We start from the raw sequence: 9,168 nt of genomic DNA on the forward strand, positions 1-9,168 counted from the left end.
AATAAATTAATAATGCTCTAATAAGAGATTAACTATAGGGAAATGATGGGATTTAATTTTTACCTCATACCATATGTAAGATTATAACCCATAGGATTAAAAATGTGACTAGGAAAATCAAAACTTTAAAGTTTTAGACAACAATACAAGAGAATAGCTTTCTGACCTTGAATATAGAAGCATTCTTAAGAAAGAAATACAAAATAGTCCATAATTTGGAATATCAATCAAACTGATGCTATTATAAAAGAGCATCTACTTCTCAAAGCACACCAGAAAGAGGATGAAAGGCAAACCACAGAATGTAATAATTAGAGCTCAAAATACATAAAGAACTCCTATAAATTAAAAAGACCACTGGTAGGAAAACAGACAAAAGACTTGGATAGCACTTTGCAGAAGAGGCAACTTGAGTGACGAACAAACATGTGAAAAGGCATTACACTTGTTAGTCACTAATCATATCCACTGGACTACCAAAATGAAAAAGTCTGGAAATATGAAGTGATGGTAAGAATCTACAGCTCTAAACATTCATATGTCATATAGAAAGTGAACCAGTAAATCTACCCCTATGTATGCTGCTGCTGCTAAGTTGCTTCAGTCGTGTCCGACTCTGTGCAACCCCAAAGACGGCAGCCCACGAGGCTCCCCCATCCCTGGGATTCTCCAGGCAAGAACACTGGAGTGGGTTGCCATTGCCTTCTCCAATGCAGGAAAGTGAAAAGTGAAAGTGAAGTCGCTGAGTCTTGTCGACTCTTAGCGACCCCATGGACTGCGGCCCACCAGGCTCCTCCATCCATGGGATTTTCCAGGCAACAGTACTGGAGTGGGATGCCATTGCCTTCTCCAACCCCTAGGTATACACCTCAGAAAAACATCTTCACATGGGCACCAGTGGACATAGACAATAATTTTATAGTAGAGTCATTAATAGCAGAAACATTGGAAGCAGCACAGATGTCCATCAACAATAGAGTGGATAAATTAGTTGCAATGTGTTTAAAAGCACTGGTTACTGTAAGATAGTTCAAAGGGATGTATTTAGCTACAAGGAACAATGTGGGTGAAACTCGGGAAAATAATAGTGTGTGATTTCATGCCAATATGCACAACTAAACCACATTATTATTTAGGGATACAAGCACATGTGTTACAACTTTAAATAAGAGAAAGGGGATGATAAACACGTTTAGGATTTTGATTATCTTTGTGAAGGAGAGAAAGGTATTGGACACAGGAGGGACATACAGGAAACTTCAAAGTTACAGGCAATGTTCTTGGCTTAAGCTGATTGGTGGGTTTGTGGCTATGTTTTATCGTTGTTCCTTTTATGTTGCACTTTTGGAAATGTTTTATAAATCCTTTGAATTTATTCAATAATGATTATACTTTTAGAAAGTAGGTGTGTTTCAGAAGTCACTTGGGATAGGTAGGCAGAGAGAACAGCATCTGCCAAGCATAGAGGAGGCATTCAGCCCAATGTCTGGGCAAGGATGTAAGCACAGATATTAAAGGAGTGCATATTGTGACTGAGGTGAAAACAAGTGGAAGCAAATCCACAGAAGTAGACATGAGTCAGAGAGGGACTTACTAGTAAATCCAGAGCTTCTACTTTCTGCTGCAAATAATCAGAAACATTATGAAGGGATTTTAAATACAGAATGGCAGTCACAGTGCATGGTATGTGAATTACTATTGTAGTGACAGAGCTGTGGCTCTCAATGCTGGTTGCACTATAAAATCCAGAGGGAGGCTCTTAAAAATGCAGGGCTTGGGCTCCTCCCTGAGATGTTCTGTTATCATTAGCTGGAAATGGATCTTGAACTCAAATGTGACCAGGTAAAGAGGTGGATTTGATGGGAACGATAACAGTGGTGATTGTGGTAGGCAGATGTTCAAGGTGGCTTTCAGTGATTTTTGCCACCTGGTACTCAAAAGCCTCTTGATGAAAGTGAAAATGGAGAATGAAAAAGTTGGCTTAAAGCTCAACATTCAGAAAATGAAGATCACGGCATCCCGTCCCATCACTTCATCGGAAATAAATGGGTAAACAGTGGAAACAGTGTCAGACTTAATTTTTCTGGGCTCCAAAATCACTGCAGATGGTGACTGCAGCCATGAAATTAAAAGACGCTTACTCCTTGGAAGGAAAGTTATGACCAACCTAGATAGCATGTTCAAAAGCAGAGACATTCCTTTGCCAACAAAGGTCCGTCTAGTCAAGGCTATGGTTTTTCCAGTGGTCATGTATGGATGTGAGAGTTGGACTGTGAAGAACGCTGAGTGCTGAAGAATTGATGCTTTTGAACTGTGGTGTTGGAGAAGACTCTTGAGAGTCCCTGGACTGCAAGGAGATCCAACCAGTCCATTCTGAAGGAGATTAGCCCTGGGATTTCTTTGGAGGGAACGATGCTAAAGCTGAAACTCCAGTACTTTGGCCACCTCATGCGAAGAGTTGACTCATTGGAAAAGACTCTGATGCTGGGAGGGATTGGGGGCAGGAGGAGAAGGGGACAACAGAGGATGAGATGGCTGGATGGCATCACTGACTCGATGGATATGAGTCTGAGTGAACTCCGGGAGTTGGTGATGGACAGGGAGGCCTGGCGTGCTGCATGCGATTCATGGGGTCGCAAAGAGTCAGACACGACTGAGCGACTGATCTGATCTGACTCGGTGCTTGTGTGAACAGTGCCTTTGAGTGTGAAGGAAATACGGCAAAGGTGATGGAATGCCACTTCTGAGATTTTATTACAAAAGACTCTGACTTTTGTCATTAGCTCCTTCTCTCTCTGTTTCTCCTCTTGATTGCTCACTCTGAGGAGGTCAGCCGCTATGTTGTGAGCTGCCACCTAAGAGGTGGTCCATGTGGCAAGAAACTGAGCGGGGCCCCTGGCCAGTAGTCCATGAGAAACTGAACTCTGCCTGTAGCCACAGATCTAATCTAACTGAGCTCAGACTAGATCTTCCCTCAGCCAAATCTTGAGATGATGGCATCCCCAGTGAACACCTTGGTTGCAACCTGTGAGACCCTGGATCACAGGACCCAGTAAAGCTGCACCCAAATTCCTGAGCCAGAGAGACTTTGAGATAAATGTTGTCACGAGCAAACTACCTTTTGGGGCAGTGTGATATGCAGTAGTAGATAATTGATAGACTGGTGGTAGGAAGAATAATGCTCCCACTCCTAAGATGTACGTGTCTTCATTTCTGGAGCCTGTGAATATGTCATGTTACATGACAAAGGGGCATTTAGTTTGCTAAGCATCTGAGTTTGAGAAGGGTAGATTATCCCACTGGACCCAAGGGTCTCATAAGGGAAAGAGGAAGGAAGGAGAGGCCGTGTCAAAGTGATGCAGTGATGCATGGCTGGCTTTGAAGATGGAATGGGGCCTCGAGCCAAGATATGTGGGGGCCTATAGAAGCTGGGAAAGGCAAGAGAACAGATTCTCCACTAGAGCTTAGGAAAGAAACCCAGTCCAACGGACACCATTATTTTATCCCTATGAGACCCATTCTGGACTTCTGAGCTCCAGAACTGTAAGAAAGTACATTTGCCTGGTTTTAAGCCCCCAAGTTTGTGATAATTTACTGCAATAAGAAATTAATGCAATGATGGTAACACTAATAATAATGATGATACGATTAACATTACCATTTTATCAATGCTTACAGCATGCCTGGAAATGTGTTATAGAGCTTTACATGTGTTATCTTGTGGAATGCCTGAACAACCTCATGAGGAAGATATTTTTATTGTCTTTATTTTACACATAAAATCAGGGTTCGGACAGATTAACTGACTTGCTCAAGTCATATACTTAGTAAGTGAAATTCATGCTTTTAAAAGAAGTTTTACCATGCTGTCACACATAAGATTCAAAGACTGAACCTGGGAGGTGAGAGAACAGTATGCGGAAAATAGAACTCCAGTTTCTTTCCAACTCACCTAACAGCACAGTGGGATATGGTGGTAATCACACCAGAACTGCTTTTTGAAAATGAGTCTAATTGCTTTCCTAGTAGGCATGTGGGAGGTCACGCACATTTTGACAATGCTGCCATTGCCAAAAGGACTTTTTAAAATGCCTCATTCATTAATCATCATCAGACCCCGTAGCAAGTTGCTGGGAACCTCTTCACAGGAGATATTACTAATCCTTTAAGAGTCATTTTAATTTTTGGAAATAGCCAAGCTTCTTTCAGAACTAAATCGAGGAAGGTAGCTACTTGCCACAAAAGCCAGATAGTAGCTAAACGTGTTAATTCCAGACAGTGCTAAGACCTTTATAAGCTTTTTTTTTTTTTTTTTTAAGAAAGCTTAAATCTCAGAATTAGTCTAAACAGTTAGTGTCCTTATTATTCCTACTTCATAGATGAGGAAACTGACACTTAGAGAGCTTAAGCGATTTGACCATAACCTGAGAGCTAGTAAGAGGCCAAATAAGACTGCAAACTGAGACTGGCTAGCTCCAGGTCCTGTACTCACAGCAACAGTGTATACTACCTTCCAGGAATTCAATATGTTTAATTCAATATGTTTAATGTTGCTATAATGTAGGGTGATCACATTTTTTTTTTTTTTTTAGTAGATTGGCTGTCATTAGCTTCAATCCAACTTTGATTGAACAGGCTAGATCAGTTTTTTCAAAGGCTTCCAAAGACCTTGGTTCCATGGGAAATGTGAACAGAGAGCCTTGGCATATGATTTTCACTACTATAACACACTTTTTTTTCTTTCAAATTTTAACATCTCTAAAATTAAAATGTACCTTACTATCACCATCATCTGGGTCTTCCTTGGTGGCTCAGACAGTAAAGAATGTTCCAGCAATGCGGGAGACCCAAGTTTGATCCCTGGGTTGGGAAGCTTCCTTAGAGAAGAGAATGGCCACCCACTCCAGTATTCTTGCCTGGAGAATTCCATGGACAGAGGAGCCTGGCGGGCTACAGACCATGGGGCTGTAAAGAGTCCGACATGACTGAGTGAGTAATACACACATATACATATCACCATCATCTAGGTGGCAGTTCTGATATGCTTGTTTCTTCTACACAATATTTCAACACTTGAAAAATAGGTGTCAGGAGTGCAGCCGGACGCCTGTGATTCCTGATGAACATGGCAGACTCCAACATGGATGCCGGCACCACCACGTCTGAGATGGTGGCTGAAGAAGTGTCCCTTTTCAGCACGACGGACATGATCCTGTTTAAAAAAAAAAAGAAAGAAAGAAAAATAGGTGTCAGTAGCTTGAATAAAAATCATGGGAATGATAATGAAGCAGGCTTAAAACAGCAGCATATTCTTGGCCGTGCAGATAATGATTTTGAGTGGGAAAATGTGAGTGCCAGTAACTCAGATAAAAAGGGACTCAGAAAAGTTGTGATTTGTTTTAGAAATTTCTTATAACTAATTTCATATATAAAAATATATCCAGGAATAATATATAATAAAATCTTTGTCAAAATAATTCTAAAAGAATTATTTCAATAAGTATAAAATAAAAACTCATTCAGGAATGCGTCTAATCTCAGCTTAAATAGCAATTTTTTCCTGTATAATTTCTACATAAATTAATTGTGCATCTTACCATAGATGGTATCTTAGATTTGATGAAACAGAATAAGCTGAGCAAGCACTGGCCTACAAAGTTAAGTAGTTTATTTTTCTACAGGGTTTCTCAGATATTTGCATCTGCTAATGCAAATCAAAGAAGGGGAAGACAAATGTAGATTTTTCTTAATTTATTTAACCATGGAAGCATGTTTCATGGAGTGAAATTATTCAAGGAAATAACATTTTGGAAAGCAATGAGCTAGTTGGAATAATTTGTTAAAAATGAAAGACAAGCATCACCTTTTTTGTAAGTTGCAAATATTCTCTAAAGATTACTCCAAGAGGAAAGTCTAAAATATGTCAAGAAATTAGATAATTGACACATGTAGTTGGCCTAGTGGTAAAGAATCTGCCTGCCAATGCACGAGATGCAGGTTCCATCCCTGGGCTGGGAAGATCCCCTGGGGGAGGACATGGCAACCCACTCCCACTCCAGTATTCTTGCTGGGAAAATCTCATGGACAGAGGAGCCTGATGGGCTACAGTCCATGGGGTTGCAAAGAGTCAGACACAACTGAGAAAACACATTCTTTTTTTTTTTTTTTAATGTTGATTATTTTGAAGAATATTGTTTTTTTGAATCAGTTCAAGAATTTCATCCCAAGTTAGTTCTCTCTTCTTCCTCCCTGACCCCTTAGTTTAACACTTACCACTTTACATGAGCAAAAGTTTGTTGTATTTTCTCACTAGGCTACAACTCTTCTAAGAGGAAGATTCTCATATTTGCATCTAAATCACCAAGTACACGATGAGAATGCTCCAAGGTGGATGAGAATGGGGCTGCGTAAATGTTTGCTAGAGGCAGGAAAAGAAAGGGAAATCCATCAAATAATGATATAACATGATATAATATCTTGCTTGTAATATAATGATCCTTTTCTGTTTCTGAAGATTGGAATAGGAAATTTAGCATTAAACATTTTTCTTCATTCAAAATGGGTACTTAAATATCTTCACACTATGAATTTCTCTTAATTGCCCCCAAATCTGAGACTGACATATCAAGTTTATTAAGTGGCCTCAGACAAATTGTAACAAATTGAATATTATACTAACTTGTCCATGCAATTAACACACAGTATTTGAAAATTCCATTGATGGCAAGAGATGAGCAATTTCCTCAAGCACCTTAGCCAGGAAAGGGTTGCAGTGGGTCAGCTCACATTTTATGGGGCTATTTCAACTGACACAAATTCTCCCCACTGGTCCCTTTGAAATGTCACAAAGCTTATTGCTCTTGTTAGAATAAAAAAGAAAAAAGTCAGTCTTATTAAATAGGTATAGATCCAAGTTGGAGCTCTGATAGATTTATTCCCTCATTTATTCTTTTACTCATGTGTCAGTCATTTACTGATCTGTTGAGGTTCTTTGGGATTTTTTTATAGTCCCTGCAGTAAATTGACCACTTGTTCTCCAAGGATAATACTCATCTACACATGCTCTCCATACATCTGCTTTCCTTACAGCCTTAATAAATATCTTGACTCCTTTACCTCCTGATTGTCTGGGTTAAAAAGACGGGCACAATTTTTGAATCTCCCTTCTTTTTCACACCATCGTCCAGCACATTTAAGTACATAAATATGCATCATGCACCTACGCCCACAATCTGTCAGGAAATTTTGTTAAATCTGAAACTCTCAAACATATCTTTATCTTTTAGTCCCCTACCATGCTGTGTTTCGGGCTTCCTCATCTCTTGCCAGATTATTATAAAGGCCTCCAAATTTGCCTCCGGACTCCCATCTTTTCTAATCTATTCTACTTTACACAGCCAGGATAATTTTTTTTTCCTAAAATAAAAACAATAGATCCAATCTTTTCACTCCCTAGCTCAAAAGTCTTTACTGGCTCTCTATTTTTCTCAAAATAAAATGTAAAATTTCCAGTTTCCATTTAGAATGTAAAAATCTGGAAAAACATAGATTTCAGTGTTACTAGGAAATAAATCTGAATAATTTGTACATTACAAGTTTATCTGAATCTACCAGAAAATATGCTGGGAAATATCGAAGGCAGGAGAAGAAGGGGATGACAGAGGATGAGGTGGTTGGATGGCATCACTGACTCGATGGACATGAGTCTGAGCAAGCTCCAGGAGTTGGTGATAGACAGGCAAGCCTGGCGTGCTGCAGTCCACGGGGTCACAAGGAGTCAGACATGACCAAGCAATTGAACTGACTGACCAGAAAAGATGAAGTTACAAGACTAATTTGAAATCTCAGGAAAGTAAGTCTCTTCAAGGGGAACTGTAATACAAGTACTCTCAGCAGATGCTAGATGTCATGCATGCCAGAAACAATTCAACTGAAAATTTTAACAAATGACTCAAGGCTGAGTGTGGGCCACCATAAACTATAGTGCTCTGGGGAGCCACTAAAACCAAGGTAATCTGCAGGCTGTTCCCCACAGATCACCACGGGGTTCTCACAAGAAAGTCTACAGTTAGGATTAGAATGTAGATAAAGCAACCTTTATGACCCAGCCTTGGAAGTGGGGAACAGCAGATGTTGAGGGCAAGGCCCAGAGCGTGTCTGGATTATTCTCCACTACTTCTTCTATGGAACAGAAGCCTTAAGGTATCGGAGGATAAAAGTCAAAGACTACTACCCTTGAGACACAGGTGAAGACCCACTGCAAATAGGGGAAAGGAGCATAAAACAAAAATAAAAACTAACTGGAAAAAAACCATTCCTACTTTGGAAGAGGCAGGAATATGTTCTGAGGCCCAACCATTAAAGACGGAGAGGCAGATTCATAACCTATCTCTTCCTGAGTGGTAGATAAAGATAAAAAGAAGGTCTCACCCCTGAGATCCAGTGTCGGAACACCTGCCTAAGAAGGAGGATGAAGCAGAGTGAACACCACAGCTACACCCCCCAGCCCCCCAGACACTCCAGCTGGGCTAGCAATGGGGGGGAACAAGAGAATGAGAAGGGCCTCAGGTACTGAAGTGCAGGAGAAAAGAAAAAACCTGAAGCTGAAGGTAAAGCAATCAACTGAGAAAAATCCTCTGACAAACCAGTCCCACTCTAAACACAAAATATTGCTAGAGAGATGGTGAAGGACAGGGAAGTCTGAAGTGCTGTAGTCCATGGGATTGCAAAGAGTCGGATACAACTGAATGACTGAACTGAACAACAACAGCAGCCCGTAGCCACAACCATAGCCATAGCAACATCAAAACCCAAATCCACCTTAACTTTTATCCACCTTAACTTTTATCCACCTTCCCTGGTGACTCAGTAGTAAAGAATCCGCCTGCCATTGCAGAGTATGCAAGTTCAACCCTGGGTCGAGAAGATCCTCTGGAGAAGGAAATGACAACCCAGTCCAGTGTTCTTGCTTGGGAAATCCCATGGACAGAGGAGCCTGACCGGCTACAGTCCATGAGGTCACAAAAAGTTGGGACATGACTGTGACTAAGCAAGCAAACAAGTGGTGTCTGTATATAGCCAGAGTTAGAATCTGCAGGTTATTCACTGGTCTCAAATCTGTCGTGACTATGAGATCAGTGGGACACATTTGCATTGTGAAAAAGAGCC

This window comes from Bison bison, unplaced genomic scaffold, assembly GCF_000754665.1.
Source record: "Bison bison bison isolate TAMUID 2011002044 unplaced genomic scaffold, Bison_UMD1.0 scf7180017864108, whole genome shotgun sequence".
Taxonomy (NCBI): domain Eukaryota; kingdom Metazoa; phylum Chordata; class Mammalia; order Artiodactyla; family Bovidae; genus Bison; species Bison bison.